This window comes from Monodelphis domestica, chromosome 2 (genome assembly GCF_027887165.1).
Source record: "Monodelphis domestica isolate mMonDom1 chromosome 2, mMonDom1.pri, whole genome shotgun sequence".
Taxonomy (NCBI): Eukaryota; Metazoa; Chordata; class Mammalia; order Didelphimorphia; family Didelphidae; genus Monodelphis; species Monodelphis domestica.
This window is the reverse complement of record NC_077228.1, coordinates 442,691,731-442,715,251: the sequence shown is the minus strand read 5'-3', so window position 1 is coordinate 442,715,251 and position 23,521 is coordinate 442,691,731.

Sequence of the window (23,521 nt, the reverse complement as noted above, 5' to 3'; positions counted from 1 at the left end):
TTCAGTTATCTGTTCCCAGTTGGGGTATTATTGGAAATCATTGTTCTTTCTAAATCTTGGTTTCCTTTTAAGAGGGGAACCATCCACATTTCACTCAACTACTTTTAAACAACTTAAAGCTTTGCTCTGATAAACCAAAATTTCCTCACTTCTGCACATCTTCTATTGTTTGTCCTAACCTTGTGAAAGGAGGCTCAATGGCTGTTCTATTTAAAATATTTTTATAGGCTATTATGTGTCCCCTGAGTTTTTTCTGACTCCAGATTAGACATTCAGAAAGTACTTTCTGTGGAGTTATTTTTCATCAGCATGGTTTCTGTTGGAAAGATAATATTTCATAGTGGTTAGTAAGCTGTCCTTGAAGAAATGAAGAGCTGCATTCAAGTTCTGTTTCTAATTCATACTATCTGGGTGACTCATCAAATTACTGAACTTTTCAGGGTCCTAGGCAATTGTCTAAAATTGTAGCCTACTGAAGAGTTTCTCACCAGTGGGGGAGGGATAGACAGGTGGGAGGAGAGGCCAGAAGGGGAATTTCCATTAAAAGTTCACATTTGAGGAAATCTGGGACAAAAATTAGTCTTTGTAAAGATTATGGTACAAGAGCAATGCTTATCATAAGTCAAGGAATTAATTTGGTATCTCAAGATCTTTTCCATCTCTTTGACATTTTAAAAGAAAATTAATCTTGGCTCTAGATCAGCTTAAATTATTAGATTCCTTAATAGAAGTTATTTCTTTTTTATTTTTTTATTTTAAAACCCTTACCTTCTGTTTTAGAATCAGTACTAAGTATTGGTTCCAAGGCAGAAGAGTGGAAAGGGCTAGGCAATAGGGGTTGAGTGACTTGCTCAGGGTCACATAGCTAGGAAGTGTCAGGTCATATTTGAACCCAGGACCCTCTATCTCTGTGCCTGACTCTCAATCCACTGAGCCACCCAGCTGCCCCCAGTTATTTCTTTTTTTTTAATCCTCTCATTTGTCTTATGCTGTTTTTTTGTGCTCCAAGTCTATATCACTACTTATCTGATCAAATAAAAACAAAAAATCTTTCTTTTGATTTTTTGCTCCTTCATATTCTTGGCTTTCATCAATATTTCGTGCTTTTGTTATCCTTTTGTCTGCTACTGAATAAACATGTACATATCCTAAATTTACCACCATTCTCAACTAGGACAATCAACCCCATCTATCTTAAATAATGAATGAACTTCATGGCCCAAAGGTGCCTAACTTCAGTCGTGCCATTTATTTAAAAGAAAATGTTTGTTTTGAAAGTTCTTCAATGTATCGAGTACCATGGTATTCATATTCTCCAGCTTGGTATGATCACAGAGATGCAGAAAGTGATTCAAATCTTTTAATACTCAGTTGTGGTCTCACTTTCATCAGTTGTTCTCACTAATCAAGTATACATAACAAAAGTTATCCCATTCAGTTCTGGGGAGCAGAGCAAGGTATTTAAGATACTGTTCACATTATTCCCACTAGCATAAAGTAGAAGGAGTGATGGATATAGATTCAAACATAGATTTGCTTCAGATCCAAGCTTTGCCTCTTATGTCCCATCAAGGGCTTGGACTAAATGGCCTTGGAGATCTCTTCCACATATAAATCTATAATCCCATAATTCCTCTCTAAAAGCAAATGGTCACTATTAGTTTTATTTCCTAAGGTGATTAGGGGAAAGGGAAAAGGGGAAAGAATCTCTGTGTTCTAAAATATTCATAGCAGCTCTCTTTGTGGTGGCAAAGAACTTGAGAGGAAGCTCATAAATTGGGGAATGGCTAACCAAGTCATAGCATATAATTGTGATGGAATATTATGGAGCAGTAAGAAAAGAAAGTAGGGTAATTTTTTTAAATATGGAAAGACCTAAATGAAAGGATGAAGAGCAAAATGAGCAGAACCTCAAGAACATTTTATATAGCAACAGAAATATTGTTGGAAGAATAATTTGTGTGTTCACCTTCAGAAAAAGAGCTGATAAACAGAAACATACATGATATAGTTTTATACATAAGTCAAATGATGTCTTCTCTAGTGGGAAGAGGGGAGAGAGAGAGGGAGATTCATGGGAAATTTAATGTAAGAAATTTATTTATTTGAATTTCTAAAACTGGGTAGTTGTGACAACATGGACATTTTATTTCATATACAAGAAGTACAATGACTTTACAGATTCACAAATTTTGGGGGGAAACTCCCTTTGGTCAGTACTTCCATAATAATTCTTACCAAACAGTTCCTGGCACATAATTGACATTTGAATGTTTAATTGTTGATTTATTGATTGAAAATAAAAGTTGGTGATAGACAAAGGAAGAGATAATAATAGATAAATTAGACTCTACCATGCTTAGAACTCATCAGAAACATGTCCTATAGCTAAGGAGTCTTTCTTACTAAACATAACTGATAGCTTGGAGAGGTAAACTAAGCTACCCATGGGAATAATCAGATACTGTCCAGTGGCCCACCAAAGGATCTCTGTGTGGTGAGCATGTCCAAAAGAATGGCAAGAGCAGCCATGGTATATCTTCCCTAGAGTCTCAGCCTCATAGTCTTGAAATATAGAAATGGGTTCATCTGATCTATGGAGATTGATCTTGATCTTCAGCTTCCCCTTGAGTCTGCTTTTGGGATTCTTAATCATCTTGCAAGAAATCAGAAAGCGGAAATTCCTGACTGCCACCTGACCATGATGTGAATTTTGATTGGCTAGCTGTTTGACTGTTGAGCAAAAAATCATATCCCTCCATGTTATGTTGCCTCCCCAATAGACTTGTCAGAGACTTAGCTCCTGCCACAAGGTGGAGTTCACAGCTTAATCTCCTTCAGGAAAAAGGGATAATGTTAGGTAAACTCATTGCTAGTTGAAATTTCATCTTTAGTACTTAATGATTCAGTTGATCCATACCACAGACATTGAGGGAACTCTATTTGAAATATAGTGGAAAGAGCATTGATTTGTAGTTAGAAGTCTTGAGTTCAAATCTTAGGTCTTCTATCTATTTCCTGTGTGACCTTGGATAATTTATTTTACTTCTCTGGCTATTTAATATTCTCATCTATAAAATGAAAAGGCAGAAAACCCCTGAATTCCTTTGGTATTACATTGGTTCTATGAGTATTGTGTTGCAATCAAAGAAACTCACTTGCCATGTTAAAAAAAAATGGAAAATGGAGATGTGGATATTAGTCTGTGATGCAAAAAGAATTTTTAAAATTAGTTTACACCAAGGAAAGTAAAACCATGATTCTTAAAAATTCCTCCTTTTTTAGTCCCTGTTTATCACAAGGAAATACATTTTAACTCATATGGTCTATATTAAAATCAATACTACATATTGATTCTAAGGCAGAAGAGCAGTAAGGGTTAGGCAATGGGGATTAAGTGACTTGCCCAGGGTCACACAGCTAAGAAATATCTAAGGCCAGATTTCCATCCAGGACTTCCTGTCTCCAGACCATCCACTGAGCCACCTAAGTGCCCCCAAGGACATTCTTGATGATAGAGTGATGATTCAGTGATTACAGGCACAGACTATCTTTGAGAGAAACCCAGGTTCCTCATAGCAATGAAACAGTTGTATCCCCCATAGGTTGGCTCCTTGACCTCTTGCTAAATCCCCCTACTTAACTGATAGCCTAGAGGGAGCCATTGTTGCCCATAGGAAGCCTATCTTATCTCCTATGTAGTATCCTTTTCCCATCCTTCAGTCAAAATCTTACATATGAGTTTAACCAAGCAGTCCAAACAGGAAAGACCAAGAAGATGAAGAACATTTAATGCACAGATTAAAGCATGCTTTTTATAAAAGATATCTTAGTTAAGCAAATTTAATTTATATTCACTTTTTTCATTTATATCCTGTCTGTAATCCAACTAGATATCCAGTATTATAATAATAAGGTATAATCATAGTAGAACTAATATTAAGAAATAATCACAAGTATTTGTCCATTGAAATAACTGTATATGAGAATCAATACTCAATAACCATTTTGAGAGAAAATCCCTTGAAATGCCTTTACAAAATATACCTTTGCCAAAGAGAGTTGGCACATGTCTTTAGTATCTTGGTATATATCCACACTTCTTAAGACTGTGGTATCTCTTTTGGTTTTGAAACTATGCAATAATCTTGGCCACTTTCACCATAAACATGATTCTCCCCTCCCCTCTAAAGAAGATAAAGAAACAAACTGATCTTCTTGAAGAAAGAACTAGAAGGGGAAATTTTGATTTTCCCCTGAGAAGATTATTCAGCTGACCAACCCACGTTTGGGGAGGGGGCAATTTGTGTAATCTGATTTGGGGGGACAAATTATGTAATCTCTTGCATAAGTATATAAAATAGCCATTTCCTCATCTCGGGGTTTTAGTCCATACTATTGGTCAGATCAGTTTGGCTCAGAAATGGTGTCCTGGTATTTCTTTTTCTTTTATATTTTGGATGGACAGGCTAAAGAGAATGTATGTATACCATGTAGAAAAGACAGGGCAGTCAGAAAACCAGTTCAACACAGAGTTAAATGGGAAATGGAGAACAAGCTGGATTGTCTTTCAGAAACTGCACAGTTCCTTAATGACCCCAAATTTCCCATGGAAGCAAAGGCTCATATTTTAAATACTGATGTTTTACTGGCTTTTCTGAAAGTCAGTAAGATAAGGGATATGATAAGAATTAAAAATTAATTTCTCACAGAAGGCAATGGGGAGCTACATTGAAGGTATGACAAGGTCATAATATATAATCAAAGAAATTCCAAAGAAGAGTAGATGATATCAGAAAGGAATTGTTTGATTAGGGAGGGAAGGTGAGGAGGAAGGCAAGAATTTATGTCAGATGCTGTCCGTTGGTATTCTTATGATGTTAGGGGGGAAATAAGGAAGGCCTCTAGTTGGTTTAGAGGCATTCCTTATGGCAAAATTATGGGAGAACATGGAGAAGAGCCACACTGGATGGACAGATAGATGACTGATTGCAATCAGCATCACTGGGAGAAATGTCTAAATTTCTGATCACAGATTCATTTAAGTTTTTGAATGTTCTTAGTGTGTAGTACAGTAATTAACAAGTACAGGCACCTAAAAAATTCTTCTTGAATAAATAAATGGTTTTTTTCCAACAATTCATTTCCCCCATCATATTTTAACCTTGGGAGGCTGTACTTTAAATCAAGAATCTTCTGCTCTAAAGATGGCCTCTAATGCCCAAACAGCAAGTTGATTTCTCAACTCAACAGACATCTGATCTTTTATATAAGACAACTAGGTGACTCATTTGGACTTGAAAGCTAGAAGGCCTGAATTTGAATCCTATTTCAGAGGGTTACTGGTTGTGTGACCTTGGCAAGTCACTCCACCTGTGTCCTGTCTGAGTTTCCTCAGGTGAAATGGAGAAAGTAATAGTATTTACCTCACAATTGTTGTGAAAATCAAATGAGATCACTTATGCAAAGTGCTTTGCAAATCTTGGAGAATTGCATAAACAGCTATTAGTATCATTATTATGTCTTAGTGTCATAGATTTAGGGCTGGAAAGAATCTTGGAGGTGATTCAAGGCAAATCCTTCATTTTTCAGGTGAGGAAACAAGCCAAGAGAAGTTAAGATCATCTGCCCAAGATTCCATAGGTTTTAAGCAGCAAAGACTGGATTCAGCTCCAGACCCTTTGATTCCATTTCAAGGAATCATTCCACAGATGCGTTTTACCTCTCCACCCATCAGAAACTGGCATGGAGAGAATGGAATATCCATCCCCTACACAGCAAATCCAAGGTCATTGTAAGTTAATGGTAGTTGCAGATAAGCTTTTTGTGTAGATGAGCAGACCTTTAACCATTTTGAAAAGCTGACCCCTCCAGGAAGAATCAAAAAAGAGTTAGAATCTCATTCAGCCAGAATCTGATTCAAGTCCCTGTCATTCTGGGAAAATGGCAAATATTTATGTAGCTCTCTTAAGCATTTTGAGGAGAATGAGCAGAGCATGTTCCCATCAAGGCCTGTGCTCACTTCCTGCAGATGTCCCCTGGGTACCAGTCCTGCTTTGATAATGCCCTGAAATGGCATGTTTCTATTCTGTGTTTTCATCCCCCTCGCTATTTGTTTGTGTTGGCCCCTTAAGGATACTCCCTGGGATAAAGACAAAACAGAAACATGCTCTCCCTCTTACTTTGGGTATAAAAAAAAGCTTTTAAGAAATTGACAGAACTTTTCCTCTATTGCCCTGAAATCGAACAGGTTCCCCAAAGGTAGAGATGAGCTATAAGAACAGGGTCATAACTAGAATCTTTGGGGCACCAAACAAACCTGAGGAAAACTTAGAAAAATAGAACTATGGGGAAATTTATTGTCATGCAAAACACACTGCCATATTGGTCATTGTTGTAAGAGTAACTCAGATATAATCAAAACCCCAAAATAAATCACAAATACACTGATGTGAAAGACAACTCCAGCAGTTCTTTCTCTGGAAGTGGAGAGCATTAAGGCAATAGTTTTTACAAGGTAGAGTTAAAGTGACCATCCAAGTAGGCTATCAAAACTTCAGAGAGAATTCTGACTAGGGAGTTATTTGATAACTTCTGCTGACATATTCTTGGGCAGTTTAGGCCTACCTGCTTAATTGTACCCAACTAATTCCTCTAAAACTAAAGTAACCTTGATGATTACATGAGTAGAAATCCTCATCACCTGAGTGTGAGGACAGAATTATATTCAGCCTTAAATGAAGGAAAATGAAAGATCTAGACTCCTCAGTGTTCAAGAGGATTAGAAATACAGTGGTTGGTTACTCCTTGGGTCTCATAATTATCAGTCAGGAACTTTGGCTATGACAAAAACCTAAATGTTATTTACAAATTTATTTACAAATGTTAATTTTTCAGTGTAGTAGTAAATGTTGATGCTAAGTGGAAAAGAGGTCTAATTACATGATAAAATTTAGACATGAAAGAGACTGTCATAATCTAGCTTAACTCCATTTTATTTATTTTTTAAAAATATTGTCTCATTTTTATCCTTATACAATCCTGGTAGGTAGGTACTATTGCATCTCTACTTTACAATTGAGGAAATTGAGGCAAATAGTGTTTAAGTGACTTGTAAAAAGTCATACTGCTATTAAATATCTAACTTCAAATTCAAACTCATATCTCCCTAACTCTAAGTCCAGAAATTTCTCCCCTCTACCATCCATCTGCCTCTATGGAGATAAAATTATACTAAGTGCTGGGTATACAAATAAAAGCAAAAAGAAAAAAAAATTGTTCCATCAAAAAACTTATATTCTTTTTTTCTCATTTAAACCTGGTTTAGTCTTTGATTTAATTGAATAATTTAATGCAAAGTCCAGGTAAGCTTCACCCATACATAAATGAGGAAACTGAGTCCAAGAAAAAGGAGACTTTCTTTTTATCCCCAAAGGACACATAGTGGCACTCAAGCCTAGAGTTTAGGTCTTTTGCCTCTCGTTCAGTATTCTTCATAGTATGCTATTAGGTTAGGCCATCCAGCAAAAATCTTTCCTGGACCAGGAAAAGATGGATAGTTAATGTTGATGATGCTGATGATGATGTAGTTGCTGATGATGATAGCATTGATAATGTTGATAATGATAATGATGTTGATGATGATGGTGATGGTGGTGGTGGTGGTGATGGTGGTGATGATGACATTAATGATGTTGATGGTGATGTTGATGACATTGTTGGTGATGTTGTTGATGGTAATGATGTTGATAGTGTTGATGATGTTGATTATGATGATGATGATGATGATGGTGATGATTGAATTTGGATTAACTCCATTTTATAGACATGTAAGTTTCCCCATCACAACACAAAAAATTAGCATCTTAGCCAGGATTAATTATTATTAATATAATTAACTCCAATTTTCTGACTCTGGGTCTATTGCTATTTCCTTCTTCAACACTATAGAAAAACCATAATTGATTGATAAAGAAATGTGATATAATAGAAGTAGCACTGAACTGGAAGTTTGGGGACCTGAGTTCTTTCTAATACTGATTCTTCCACTACTTAGCTATGAAATCTTCGGCAAATATTTTAACCTTTCTGAGTCTCAGTTTTCTCAGTTATAAAATGAGGCAGTTGATTCCAAATACTTTGATTCTAAATATTCCCTACTACTCTAAAATTTTATGAATGCATCTTTTAGTTAACCATAGCCAAGAGAAAGCCTAGCTAATCAGACCACAAATCTATGGCTCAGTCACTGCTACATATCTGGCAGCACCTTATTATGAATGAAGAAGATGTACTTTGTGAATGGTAGCTAGCTCTAAAAAAATGATAACAAATGCTAAAGCCCACTATAGGCATTGGGGCAAGCTAAGTAGTGTAATGGATAGAGAACAAGGCCTAGAGTCAGGAAGACTCATCTTCATGAGTTTAAATCTGGCCTCAGATTCTTACTAGCTGTGTGACCCTGTGTGTCACTTAATTGCTTTAGTTTCCTCAACTGTAAAATGATCTGGAGAAGGAAATGGCAAACTACTCCAGTATCTTTGCCAAGAAAACTCTAAATGGGGTCACAAAAGATTAAACATGGCTGAAAACAACTGAATGACAATTATAGTAATAATAATGTTAGTCATAATAATTATTAATAATAACAAATAACATCTAGATCAAGAATTTAAGTTTTCAAAACTCAATTTGCATTATCTCATTTGACTTATCCTCCAAAAACTTATGAGATAGGAAAGGAGATATTATTTTTTTAAAATATATTTTATTTGATCATTTCCAAGCATTATTCGTTAAAGACATAGATCATTTTCTTTTCCTCCCCCCCCAACCCCCCATAGCCGACGCGTAAGTCCACTGGGCATTAGATGTTTTCTTGATTTGAACCCATTGCTTTGTTGATAGTATTTGCATTAGAGTGTTCATTTAGAGTCTATCCTCTGTCATGTCCCCTCAACCTCTGTATTCAGGCAGTTGCTTTTTCTCGGTGTTTCCACTCCCATAGTTTATCGAAAGGAGATATTATTATCCCCATTTTTAGGTGAGGAAACTGAAGTTCATAGAATGTTCAAAGAATTTTCCAAAGTTACATTGTGAGCAAGCCAAGACTAGAAGAACCCAGGCCTTCTGACTCCAACTCCACGACTCCTTACACTCTATCATGAAAGGCACTGTGGTGGATACAAGGGAGAAAAAAACCCAAGGCATAGTTTCTGTTCTCAAATAACTTATAATCTGGTTAGGTATCAATATTTATGTACATGAAATGATAAAGAAGATAAAAAGAAATAATATGTGATCTATTACAGCAGCAAAAATAGTTAAGCTGGCTAGAGAGTCTGGGGTACGTAGGTAGGCTAGCATAGAAAAGAACCAGTTCAAGCCCATACAATGGAGAAGGTTCCTCCATGCCCTCTCTCTACCCCATTAACAAGGAGCTTAGAAGGAAGATAGCAAATTGGGACTGGTGCCAGGGGATTTTTCCCTGAAGAAAAAAAAAAATTTTTCTGACAAAAGTTACCCTAATTCCAACAGTATTATTTATTAAGGGTCAAAGTAGAGGGAGAAGCTTGGGAGCCTGCAGTCCCTTCACTTTCTACCCCATTTTGTCCTCATACAGTGGGCAATGGAGAGTACAAGGAAACATACTAAAGTAGAATATACTAATATATTGTAGGGATACGGTATGAACCTGGGACTTTATTAGTATAAGGTATTCCTAGGCAAGAAGATTTCTTCTACTAATACCTCTACAACTTATTACCTTGAAGATTTGCCAAGAGCACTAAGGTTAAGTGATTTTCCCAAAGTCATACACCTAATATCTGGCAGAGAGAGGATTTGAACTTGGTCTTCCTGACTTAGAAGTTAGATCATATCAACAAGCCTAAATTAACCCCTTGCTAATGCCTCTCATTTTCCTGAGTTATCATGTTCCCCAGTCCCAAACCGAGCTGCTGAGAATATCGCACCCAATCCAGGAATGCTGTGAGCTGTGAACTCTGTGGCTATCAATAGGGTGCTGTCCAAAACGCAGACCAGAACCATGGGTCAATTCAGACCAACGTGTCAGCTCTAAGTAATGGAAAACACCTGCAAGAACTAAATCCCAACCAACATGACTCTGTCAAGAATACCCTTTCAAATACCAAACAAAACTGATTGTCTTCCTCTCTGATGCTGGGCAAAACCTAAGAACAGACTCTTTGATGCTGGACAGATGCAGTCTTGCCATTAAACAAACTTTATCATTGTTACAGCTATGCCTTTGTTGTCTGATCGCAACTGTATGTGTCAAGGCTGTATCTTGGCATTTGGGGTTAGACTTAGGCAAGTCTTTCCACCATGACTTGTCCTTACCCTCCAACAGAATAAACTTTAGAGCACCTGATGGGTACTTTGGGTTATTCTCATGTCCCATTGGAGTGGGTGGTCAATAATCTCTATCTACTCTATTGAGTGCTCTCTCAATGTAGTGATGAGGGAGGAAGGGAGCTTTAGTAAGCCTGAATCCAGGACTGAAGCTCTTGAGTTCTACAGAATGAGCTGGCTGAGGTTCCGGCTTTGTGGAGAATGCTTCCAAAAAGTAAACAAGCTTTAGAAGTGCTCCATGGCTGGCATATTCATCTTCAACAAAACCCAAGGTTGTGACTGTGGGTGGTGATCAGAATGTAAACAAGGACTAAACTGACTTAATAGTCACTCTGTGTATGTGCAACGTATCTACGTTCAGAGGAGGGAAATATTGTCTCAGGCAAGAGATTCCATGCCTATGGTTGCACAATATACTTTGTTTCTTTGTTGGTTTGTTCCTTCCTTACCTCCTTCCTTCCTTCTTCCTTCTTTGCTCCTTCCTTCCTTTTCTCCTTCCTTTCTGTCTTGTTTCTTTCCTTTTTTCCTTCCTTCCTTCTTCCTTCCTTCCTCCTTTCTTTCTTTTCTTTTTTCTTTGTTTCCTTCTTTCTTTTTTCTTCCTTTCTCTCTCTCTTCACATATGTGTACATATATATATAGGTATGTATATGTTAATATATTATATACGTATATATGTAGTACATATCACTACATGTATATGTGTATATATACATATATATTAATTCATGTCATAGTGTGGCATAGTAGATAGAATGTCATATTTGATTTGGATAGATCTTGGTTCAAATTCTGCCTCTGGTGCATACTGTGTGATCCTGGGCAAGTTTAGGTTATGCATATGCACTGGTAGATAGACTTTCTTCACTGGGACATTAGAGTTTTTAAAAAATTGATGGGGACAACGAAGTGGTTCCATAGATTGAAAGTTTGGCCTAAAGAAAGGAGGTCACCAGTTCAAATCTGCCTTCAGATACTTTTTGTGACCCTAGACAAGTCACTTACCCCAATTGCCTAACCTTTACCACACTCTTCTGCCTTGGAACCAATACTTAATATTGATTCTAAGATGGAAAGAAAGGGTTTAAAAAAGAAAAAGAGGGGGAAGCTGGGGGGCTCAGTAGATTGAGCACCATGCCTAGAGATGAGAGGTCCTAGGTTCAAATCTGGCCTCAGACACTTCCTAGCTGGGTGACCTTGGGCAAGTCACTTGAACCCCACTGCCTAGCCCTTACCACTCTTCTGCCTTGGAACTAATACATAGTATTGATTCTAAAACAGAAGGTAAGGGTATAAAAAAAAAGAAAAAACTGATGAAATCATTTTGGATGAAGTGAAAAAACCCAGATGGAATCAATTTTGGATAAATATATTTGTATGCATATATGTGCATCCGTAAATGTATGTGTAGGAGTTTGATTGATGTAGGCTCACACACATACTCCCAGCCTAGTTCTGAACTCTGTACAGAGAAGGGCTGTCCAACGCTCTTTATTAGCTAGCCACAACAAGGATCCCAGGCATTTCAAGATCAAGTCTGCCAATAACAACTGTGCTGAGATTTGGGATTCTGGTTTGGTTTACAATGGCGCAAGTGGATGGGGGTGGTGAGCTCTCCGATGACGTCTATGGCATTGCTGAGTTATGTCTTGGAGCTGAAGGTTGTTTCCACAAAGGGTAAAAGGAAGAGGCACCTGCTGCTGCTCCTGGCACTCCTGGCAGAAGCTGGGCTCTTCAGTCAGACAAGCATGTAGAGAAGGCACAAGGAGAGTCATGGATTTCGTCACTGGCATACTGACATAAATTGGAGCGGGGATTGAATGTTCCTGGCCGCTTATTGGCAGGAGTGGGTGGTCTCCCCTCTCTGAAAGCATCTGAAACTGGTTTCAAGAGCCCAGCAACGGGTCTGTGTCTGAGAAAGGCCTCTAGGGTCTGCCAGATGATCTGAAGCCGCCCACAAAGGATGGAGTCCTTTACAAAGATTAAGAAAGGGCTGTATTCACAGTGGCATAAACATTCTGGAAAAGCATTTTGGAGCTTAGTTTGGTTCACCCTCTGCTCTTTGTTGCCCTTGTTTTTAGATGCTCTGAAGCAGAAGAAGAGGGGATAGATGGCCTGGTAAGTGAGTGTTGAAAAAAAATGATAAACAATATTTTTGTCCTGTTTATTTCTCCAGACTTTCTTTGAATAGCCTTCTTGAGGGCACAACCAAAAACAAATGCCCAAATAAAATTGAATGTTTTTTGAAGTGTACTTCAGCTTTGCATATATTAAACCCAGTTATCAAATGAAACAAAACTGGGAAAGAGTATTACTTACTGCTTGGCCGTGGGCAAGTTACCCAATCTCTGTCCCTGGAATCTGATAGACCAAGCTAAAGAACCTGAGCCAGGGGATTTGTTTCCTAAAGGAGACTTCTGAGTCAAAGAGTAGTCCTGAACCTTCCTGAGCATCAAGGGGGAGGATGGGCGATGCAAAAAACTGGGATTTCTTACAGATCCTCCAAAGGTCTTTTTCAAGGAGGGTCCCTGAAACTCCACAGCAGCCTACTTTTTTAACAGGAGGCAAAATGAGGAAAATTGCAACTAGATGGGTGTCTCCAAGTATTAAATTCTTGCCAAATAGCTGAACTTTCCAAAGAAGTTCCAATCTGTTCAGGTTTGGAGACAAAACCCTCCATTTCCCTATGATTTAGTGACCAACTGATCTTGCAGGCAGGGCCTAACAATGGGCAGAATTTTCTAGAATCTCAGGAGTGACAAAGAACAGCTGCTTCATGCTTGATGAAAGAACATCCTGATTCTATTTCTGACTCTCCCACTAAGTAGCTATGTGATCCTGAGCAAGTTGCTTTGCCTCCCTGAGCCTCAGTTTCCTCTTCTGAAAAATGAAGGCATTGGATTGAATGACCTCTAAGGTCCCTTCCAACTAAAAACTAGACATCTCATCTTCTCAGAATGTCATTGCTATGTGGCCTCAGGGCCACACACATATATAATAGTAAGCTCTGAAATTTGCCTTATTTACAACAGTTAAAACACCATACTGACCTGAAAGCTACAAACCCCTCTTTGTTTTTCAAAAAGTTTTCCACCCCTGACAAAAACAAAGTGGATGAAAAATGCCCATTTTTCATACTATGATAAACAGTTGAATGGACAACCCATAGAACTAGTCCATTAGTAAATATATCTTGGACAGATATTTCAGATGAACAGTGAGTTAGGACCAGAATTGGACAGGAAGAGTCAGGCAGGCCAGATGGCCTACAAGAAATTATCTCGTACTTTTAATGACACCAAACTAAATTAGGATATATAAATGGAATGGAATGTTGTTGTGCTAGAAGAAATGATGAAAGGGATGATTTCGGAAAAAACTAGAAAGATTTATAGGATCAGATTCAAAGTGAAGTGAGTAGAACCAGGAGAGGAATTTACACAATGACATGAACCTTCTATGTTGTGTAATTAGAATTTTCTGCCCAGAACTCTTTCCCAGCTTCCCATTTTTCCTTCTCATGTTATATGCTTAAGATTTGAAGATAAAGTCACGAATGTAGCTCCTTTCTTGCTCTCTGCTCCAAGGAAGATGGTTATGGAGGTTGGGTGAGAGCCAGGCAGGACAATTTTACCCATGTGTTTTTACTCAGACTTTTTTTTTTAACTTTTATTCTTTTATTTCTTCTTCTTCAAGTGATTTGAGTCATTGGGCATTAATTTAAATTTTACAATGTCAAATAAAAATTCAACTTTGTAACATCAGTATTTAGATGAGTAATATCAAAATGATCCATGGAATGTCAAAAACTTTTAAAAATTCAAGTAATTCAAAGAGCAAAGGAGATCTTCATGAAGAGTTCTATGATTAGCATAAGAGTTATAGATGATTATTCTAAATATTCCACTAGTGTCTATTCAATGTCAAGAGAACCTTTCCTCCTCATATGTTGTTTGGATACCTTACAGGGAATTATGAGATGAAATGGATAAAAGTTGTACAGGATAAAAAGACAGAGTTATGATCTGAATCTTTGAAAGAGAGACCCACATTAATGAGAGCACATATCTATCAAAGTAAAATCATAGATGTAGAACCAGAAGGAATTCTGGAGGCCTTCTGGCTCAATGTATAGAGTACTAGACCTGGAATCAGAAAGATCTGAGTTCAAATCAGCTTCAGACTCTTAGTATGTGCCACTGAGTAAATCACTTAGTCTCTGTTTGCCTCAATTTCTTCATCTATAAAAAAGGGACAATAGGGGGCAGCTGGGTAGCTCAGTGGATTGAGAGCCAAGCCTAGATGTGGGAGGTCCTAGGTTCAAATCTGAACTCAAATACTTCCCAGCTGTGTGACCCTGGGCAAGTCACTTGACCCCCATTGCCTAGCCCTTACCACTCTTCTGCCTTGGAGCCAATACACAGTATTGACTCCAAGATGAAAGGTAAGGGTTTTTTAAAAAAAAAGGGGGGGAGGGCAATAGCACCTATCTCCCACAATTGTTGACAGGATCAAATGAGATGACACAATGCCTGGCACATAGTAGGTGCTATTAAACTAAATTAAATATTATCGTCCTTATTGCTATTATTATCTCAATCAACCCTTCATTCTTGAGATGAGGAAACTGAAGCCTGGGGAGATTAAATGAGTTAGCCAGAGTCAAATACCTTACTTACCTGTGTGACTTTGAACAAGTCATTTAATCTCGTTGAGCCTCAGTTCCCTCAAGCAAAATATGAATTTTGGACTAGTTAGTTTTTTAACTTCTTTCTTGCTTTAAAATGGAAAGATTCTATATTTCAATGTATTTTTCCCAAAAAAAGATAACCAATTCTAGGAATTGTTAACCTTTGGCAAAATCTCCCTTGAGTTACATCCCCACAAAATGAATGTTCTTGTTGATGCCTGACCAAAAAATTTGCAGATGATAAGCAAACCATTTATTTTCTTATTAGGAAACCAAAGTAAAACCTCATCAGCCCTTGAAGTACTACAGTACACATCTTCAAAAATATTTACAATGGCAAGAAGGAAGCGTCCACATTCTTTTACAGCACAAGCTATGCCCTGCTAGTAACTCAAGAACTTTAAAAGTTTGCATGAATTTTGGAGAAAATGTTAAGGTGTTTGGGAGTGATAAAGCAATACGAAAGGGGATTGAAAAGAACCACAATATTCTGCAGAAGATTCCTGGACCATGGGGACTAGGGTGGTTAGGGTCAGAACACTGAGTATATTTGGGCATGGACTGATAGAGAAGAGTAACAGGCAATTTTCTAGAAGAAAAACAAATGTTTTCCCCTCACATAATTTTCTTCCCATCTTTGCTTCCTTTTAGAATAGAAAAATAAAAACAACCAGAAGATCAGCATTGGCTTTGTCTTTAACAGGACAAAGGGCACAGTTGGAAGTGGATGAAGCAGCTAATTAAAACACATGCAGGAGATTATCACCTCTCTCTCTCTCTCTCTCTCTCTCTCTCTCTCTCTCTCTCTCTCTCTCTCTCTCTCTCTCTCTCTCTCTCTCTCTCTCTCTCTCTCTCTCTCTCTCTCTCTCTCTCTCAGAATTCTTAGATTGGATTCTTCTTAGAATGTCTTAAAATGGATATAAATATCAGTTTCAAGGCACAAGAATGCTTAGGGCTAGGCTATTGGGTTAAATGACTTGCCCAGGGTCATACAACTAGGAAGTATCTGAGACCATGTTTGAACCCATGTCCTTCCAACTCCAGGCTGGGATCTTTATCCACCGAGTCACCTAACTGCCCCCTTTCTTTCTCTTCTTTCTCGGTGTGACATTTGCTCCAACCTAATACATTTAGAAATGGAAATGATGAACCTTGCTATTTCCTTCTAGGTACTCTGCATGTAACTTCAGGAACCGAGACTGTATTTCAATGAGTCCAACTTAACAAGCAATTATTAAATATCTACTGTGTGCAAAGCACTGTGTTCTGGTACTGAGACTGCTGAAACAAAAAAATAATGCCTGTCCTCAAGACATTCTTGTGTGTGGGAGCCAAGCAGATAAAATCATTTCCCCAAATATGGGTAAATAGAAGAAATGGGAATAATGCACACTTTCATACAGAAATATGCTTTAAAATAAGACTTCTTAACCTGAGATGTGTAAATTTATTTTTGCAAAAATATTTTCATAACTGGATTTCAATATAATTTATTTCCTTTATAATATCATACATTTTATTTTATTCACTTAAAAACATTCAGAGAATGCAGTCTATAGACTGCATCAAATTGCCAGAACCATTTCTGGGGATAGCTAGGTGGTTCAGTGAATAGAGAGCCAGGCCTGGAGGCAAGAGGTCCTTGGTTCAAATCTGGCCTCAGATATTTCCTAGGTATGTGACCCTGGACAAGTTACTTGTCTCCCATTAGCTAGCCCTTACCATTCTTCTGCCTTAGAAAAATACATAGTATTAATCCTAAGGAAGAAGGTGGTAAGGGTTTAAAAAAATCATCACATTAAAATGGAAAATAATGGTAGAAAAGTATCATAATAGAATTGTTAAAAAGCCAACCTCAGAGCAGAAAGGCTTAGCTTACCATCCCCTTCTCACCACCCTTACTCCCCCAACCCCTCTAAACATTGATTGTGTGATCTTGGGCAATTGAATTAACTTTCTTGGGCTCAGAAGCACTCTAAGATTCTAAGTTGCAGAACATTCTCCATGGTAGAGGGAATTCCCTCAATAAATGTTCCTTTTGCTGATAAAAGCAAAGGTCTAAAGTAATTTTTTAAAAGGGGCAATAATAGTATATATTCATTAACTACTTATTGTTGAATTAAACAAACAATAAAAATATACCACACACACACACACACACACACACACACACACACACACACACAATGTGAACTCTGAGGTATAATTGAGTATCTTCCTGACTGAAACTTACCTATTATCAACTCCTTTCTTCTTTCAAGAAAACACTGACTTTTATCTATTGGGCATTCAGATATTGAAAACCCTAAGTGCCTGCCTATTTGGTTTCCCAGCAATCCACTGGTAGCTTGGTCATTAAAAGCCTTTACAACTCTTCTTCTGCTACCTGCATGAGCCAAGTAGCCATAATCTAATTTCCTTAGTAAGAAGAGCATATTGACAACTCAAGGAGAGACTCAGCTTAGAGACAGCCATTTCCTTCCAGATTTATACAGTGGTAGGAGATAACCAGCTGCAACTAATTTAGAGGAGACAGGAAGACTAGGCTGGCTTCAGTGGGGCTCTACATTTAAAAAATCCTCTTGCCCACAGAAAACTGAAAACACAGCAATTTTGGTTACGGGTATGAAATTGGGCAAGATCACCAGCCTTGTAAAGTTTTTTCCTCCAAGTTCAGTCCCTGTAATTTGCATGGAATATGAGGGACATCATGGAGGAGTTGAGAAGAATCTCTTTACCACAGCTCCACCTAGCTCCTAGGTAGTTTTGCTGAGTGAAGTCCCTGAAAAGAACTTTTCTGGACCAAAAATAATGTAGAAGTTAAAAGGAATTTTCTGACTATAAATCAAATAAGAGTTAGTCTGAGAGAGAGAGAGAACCCGAAAAAGACAGGTGAGGAGACAGTTAAATAAGCCTGTTTAAAATATATCTAAGGGGATAGCTATGTGTCTCAGTGGATTGAAAGCAAAATCTAGAAATGGGAGGTCCTAGGTTCAAATCAGGCCTTAGACACTTCTTAACTGTGTGACCCTGGGCAAGTCACTTAATCCCTATTACCTATCTCTTCTGCCATGGAAACAAAACACAGTATTGATTTTAAGATGGAAAGTAATGAATTTTAAATACATAAATAAAATAAATCTAACAACCTCCTTATTTTGTTTTTGTTTGTTTTTTAACATTCTTTTCTTTTTAAATTTCAAGTTCCACATTCTCCCCCTCTCATTCACTCCCACCCACTAAAAAAGCAAACAATATATCAATTTATACATGTGAGAATATATGCAAAACACATTCCATATTAGTCAGACCACAAAAAGTAAAAATAAAGTCAGAAAATTATGCCTCGATTTGCATTGAGCTCATCATTGTCTCTCTACAGGGGGATAGGATCCTTTCATCATGAATCATTTGGAATGCTATATTGATCAGACTAGCCAAGTCTTTCACAGCTGATCATCATTACAACATGGCTACTTTGCACATTGATCATCCAGCTTTTCTCTCTTCCTTGTGCATCATTTCAAAAAGGCCTTTCCAGGTTTTTCTAAAAGCATCCTGCTCATCATCTCTTATAGCACAATAGTTCTCATAAATATATGCTACAATTTGTTCAGACATTCAGCAATTTATAAGTATTCCCTCAAGTTTTAATTCTTTGCTGCCACAAAAAGAGTTGCTATATTCTTGTACATATAGGACCTTTTCTTTTTTCTTTAATTTCTTTGGATTATAAACTTAATAGTGTGGTTGTTAAGGGTACATACAGTTTGATAGCCATTTGGGTATAGTTCCAGATTGTTCTACAGAACAGTTGACCAGTTCCCTATTTCACCAGTGTTAATGTACCTATTTTTTTCCTCATCCCCTCTAGCATTTATCATTTCTGATAGGTATGAAGTGGTACCTCATAGTTGTTTTAATTTACCTTTCTTTAATCCATGGTGATTTGGATCCCTTTTATGACTGTAGATAACTTTAATTTATTTTTCTGAAAATTTTCTGTTCATATCCTTTGATCTTTTACCATTTGGGGAATGGCTCTTATTTTTATAAATTTGACTCATTTCCATATCTGAGAAATGATAAATTGGCTATAAAATTGTTTGATGTTCATTGTCTATATTACCTTTTAGCAAAATGGAGTCTAATTGATTATCTCTTTTAATTAGGTCTCTTTGTGCTTTTGCTTTGTTTGAGATCATGATTTCCCCCCACCTTCTTCACTTTAGTTGAAGCACAATAGACTCCACTCTAGCCCTTCATTTCATCTCTTGTGTACGTCTTTCTTTCCAAAGCGTGTCTCTTGTATACAACAGTGTTTGGAGAGACAGAAAGTTTAGATAAGGCATGGTCTTTGCCCTCATGGTGCTTAATTTCTGACTGAACTCTAAGGGCTTCTTATCCTCATTGAATGTATCTGACCACATTGCTGAAAATATCATGCTAAAAAGCATGGGAGCAAGCAGGAAGCCCCATTTCTATTGTTTTTTATTTTTTAATTATCAATTTTGATCATAATTGTGAAAGTTAATGGGATGAGCTAACCCATAGCCCAGAAACAGATAGCAGAATGATTAAAAAATTAGAATCCAACAAAATCTTGAATGGAGTACTTGGGCTGGGGGCATGAGAGCTTAATATTGCCTTGGCTGATCGGGATAGGAGTGATATTTCACAGGCAGAACACTGCTAGGAGAACGAACAGTCCAATAGAGGTAGCCTCCACTCCAACCCTGTTTCCTTCAAAAACTCTGGTCTCTAAGATCCTCAAAATCTATGACCTCAGTCTCCAAACTACCTCACATCTGATAAGTAAAAAAGGAGTGAGAGCAGAAGAAAAATCGACACACATCCACACAGGAGTGATTTTTCCAAGATACAACTATGCACTGCCTCCTGCTTCGGGTGAATTTTCCTCAGGTTTGAAATTCTTAGTTATGACATTGTTGCTACTTAACTTGGATTAGAAGTAGTTCCTTGAAGGGTGAGTGTGCTAAATAAGACATTATCTAGCCTGCATTTACTTTTTTTTAACCCTCACCTTTTGCCTTAGAATCAATAATGTATATTGGTTCCAAGGCAGAAGAGTGATACGGGCTAAGCAATGAAGGATAAGAGACTCGTCCAGAGTCACATAGCTAGGAAGTTTCTAAGGTCAAATATGAACCCAAATTTCAATCCACTGAGTCACCTAGTTTCCCCTGCCTGCATATATTTTGGAAGAAATCTAAGCTAAGGATATATTTGAGAGTCCCAGATATTTTTATTTTACTTAAATAATGTTTAGAATATATAGGCTATTAGATAACATAATTGTATAATGAGTCATTTCAGAATTTTCTAATACATATAAACCTGGTATTAGTAAGATATAACAATGTGATTTTAAAATAAGTACATGTTAACATATAAATATCTATATATCATTTAAATCAAGAAGCAAAATAATTTATGGATTAGTTCTCTATATAATAAAATAGTACTACTCAATTTAAATAAGGATGAAATAATCCTTGCCCTGCTAAAATGATTAAAAAGTTAAATCTATGGGGATGTAGACTCTAAATGATCACCCTAGAGCAAATATTAATAATACAGAAATAGGTCTTGATCAATGACACATGTAAAAGTCAGTGGAATTGCACGTCAGCTATGGGAGGGAGTTGGGGGAAGGGAGGGAAATAACATGAATCTTGTAATCATGGGAAAATATTCTAAATTAATTAATTAAATAGAATTTTCTAAAAATCTAAAAAAAATTAAATCTATTCTGCATATTCTCTCACCCGGTGATGTGTTTTAGATATAGATATAGACATAGATATGTCTTTGTCCCATCTAATCAAGTTCCATATCATCAATTCCCTTATGAAATTTGAATACAAGATGTTGGCTTTCAAATTTTATAATACCAAATGATAAGCTGGATCCCTGCTCTCCCCCTCCACAGTCCTGACTATCATTGTATTACTATTAGTGTATATAGTATATAGTCCAACATTTTTCAATTTTGGCTACTCTGGACAATGGAAAACCAGAATATCTATTTTCAAAGGGAATCATAACATTAATGACAGTGGTAGGATGGTTGTTATGGACAAGAATGGTTAAGCTAGTAGTGTCTCTTTTAACCCTGGAAGTGTCAAATTTATTGGAATCTATTCTGATAGCTTTCTGCTAGTCTATTTAAAATATACATGTGTGTATGTGTCATTGGGTATGTGTGTGATCTATATAAAATTTCCACCAGTCTATTTAAAATGACATCATGTAATAACCCCCTCCTAAATGAGAACAGCAGTGGGCAAGGATGTGTGGGAGTGTTTCATTTGGGGCCCCACATTAATGACAATGCTTACTTTAGAACCAAAACTCATGGCCTTATTTAATATTATAGACTCTTGTGGCTCTGTGACTAAAATACTATTCTGAAAACTGGGTAAAAAGATCTCTCCCACATAAAAAAGTCAGAGACTGGAGCCATAAAGGTGACAGAATATCCTGATCAGGTTTGTTGACTAATCTTCCTAGTATGTCCAAGCACCTCCTTAAATGTCCTCTACTCCCCTTCTGTAACCAAAAAGCTATTGTCAAAGCACAGGGAGAAAATGTCATTGCACAATTTACACTCCAGGTAGAACTTTTTTTGGACAACCAATGGGTGGCTCCCAGTAATTGAGACCAAATATATCTGTAGAGAATGCAATTGCATCTTCATTCCCCAATTCTCCTTCCCATAGTCATTTGGGAAAAGGTCCTCTCATTATGTTTGATTCTATCCCTCATTATATCACTGAGATGAGAAAGCAGATCCAGATTTACTCCAATTGGTCAATAGTTTCATCCCATGAACCATCTATCCAGTATCTACTGTCACAGCTAGGTTCAGTACATTAACTTTCCCCATCTTATATGGAAGTTATGGGAGTTTGGTACTGGCTGTTTAGGGGAGACAAAGCTCTCTTACCACTCTTTTTGATTGTTCTGTAAAGGAAACTGAGGACATTATTGAAAATCATTATTTTTTAATTTTTAAAAATATATTTACTTAGTAAATTAATTTAGAATATTTTTCCATGGTTACATGATTCATGTCCTTTACCTCCCCTCCCTCACAACCCTGTCCTGTAGCTGACATGCAATTCCACTGGGTTTTACATGTGTCATTGATCAAGACCTATTTAATATTTACACTAGGGTGATCATTTAGAGTCTATATCCACTATCATGTCCCCATCGAACCATGTGATATTGAAGATCACTATTTAAATTATTATTGAAGAGTCTTAAGATAAACATTTTATACAGGGTAAAATAAAAATATTTGTTTCATCTAGTTTCTGCCTAACCACTAATTTTGACTTATTAATGAGATCCAGACCAATGGTCATATTGATAATTTCACTGTTAACCCCTAGAAGGTAGGTGGAATCCAATTATTGTCACTGAATTTCATTATTGATATAATTACAATATATAATCATTAACATAATTCCTATCAATTATTCCTTCACTGTCCTCCAATTTTCTAACACCCATAGCTCTATCATTTATCAAGTTTTTCTCATTTTACAGTAGGGTCATTATCTTATTACATATTTGTCACACATTTCCATTGTGGCAGTTTGATATAAACTCAACAAGGAGTCAGTCAGTCAGCTGCCACAGGAAGGAGAAGAGAAATAGAAGAATCTTGCAGGCCCAAATGATCTTCTAGTGAACATCTATTTGTTCTACTACAACCCCAACATGAAGCTAATGATAGGAGAGGAGCGAAGAAAACAAAGGGTTCTCTCTATTCAAGACATTTATTAAATACCTACTATGTGCCAGGCACTGTGCTAAGTATGGCCAAACCTTTTACAGCTTTGGCATTTACAGCTTTTAAAATTAACACTATAGTATACTGATAATAAATTGGTCTAGGAATGCATGCTTTCTATTTTCAAAATTCTTCCTTTGGGAAACAGAGTTGGGCAAACAGATTTAAGTATAATTGAATAAATTGCATCATTTCCCCAATATCCAAACCAAAACATTTTAAGCACTTTATAAGATTCAGCTAACTCCATATTTTTCATTTTTCTCTCTCCTCAAATCTCTGTTCCTTGTGGTTTTGTTTAACACCAGAAGCAGACACACCAGAAACCTCTTGAGAAAAAAATGCACTTTTGTAACTCACAATCTCATTCTGAAGGATCAAGAAGTTAAAAGGGAGTGAGGCCAGCTATGTTGCTCAGTGGATAGAGAGCAGAACCTGGAGACTGGAGGTCCTAAGTTCAAATCTGACCTCAAACACTTATTAGCTGTGTGATCCTGGGCAAGTCACATAATACCAATTGCCTAGCCCTTACTGCTCTTCTGCCTTGAAACTGACATGTAGTATTGATTTTAAGACAGAAGGTAAGGGTTTAAAAAAAGAGAGAGAGAATGAAAAAATATGCAGATATGAAATCA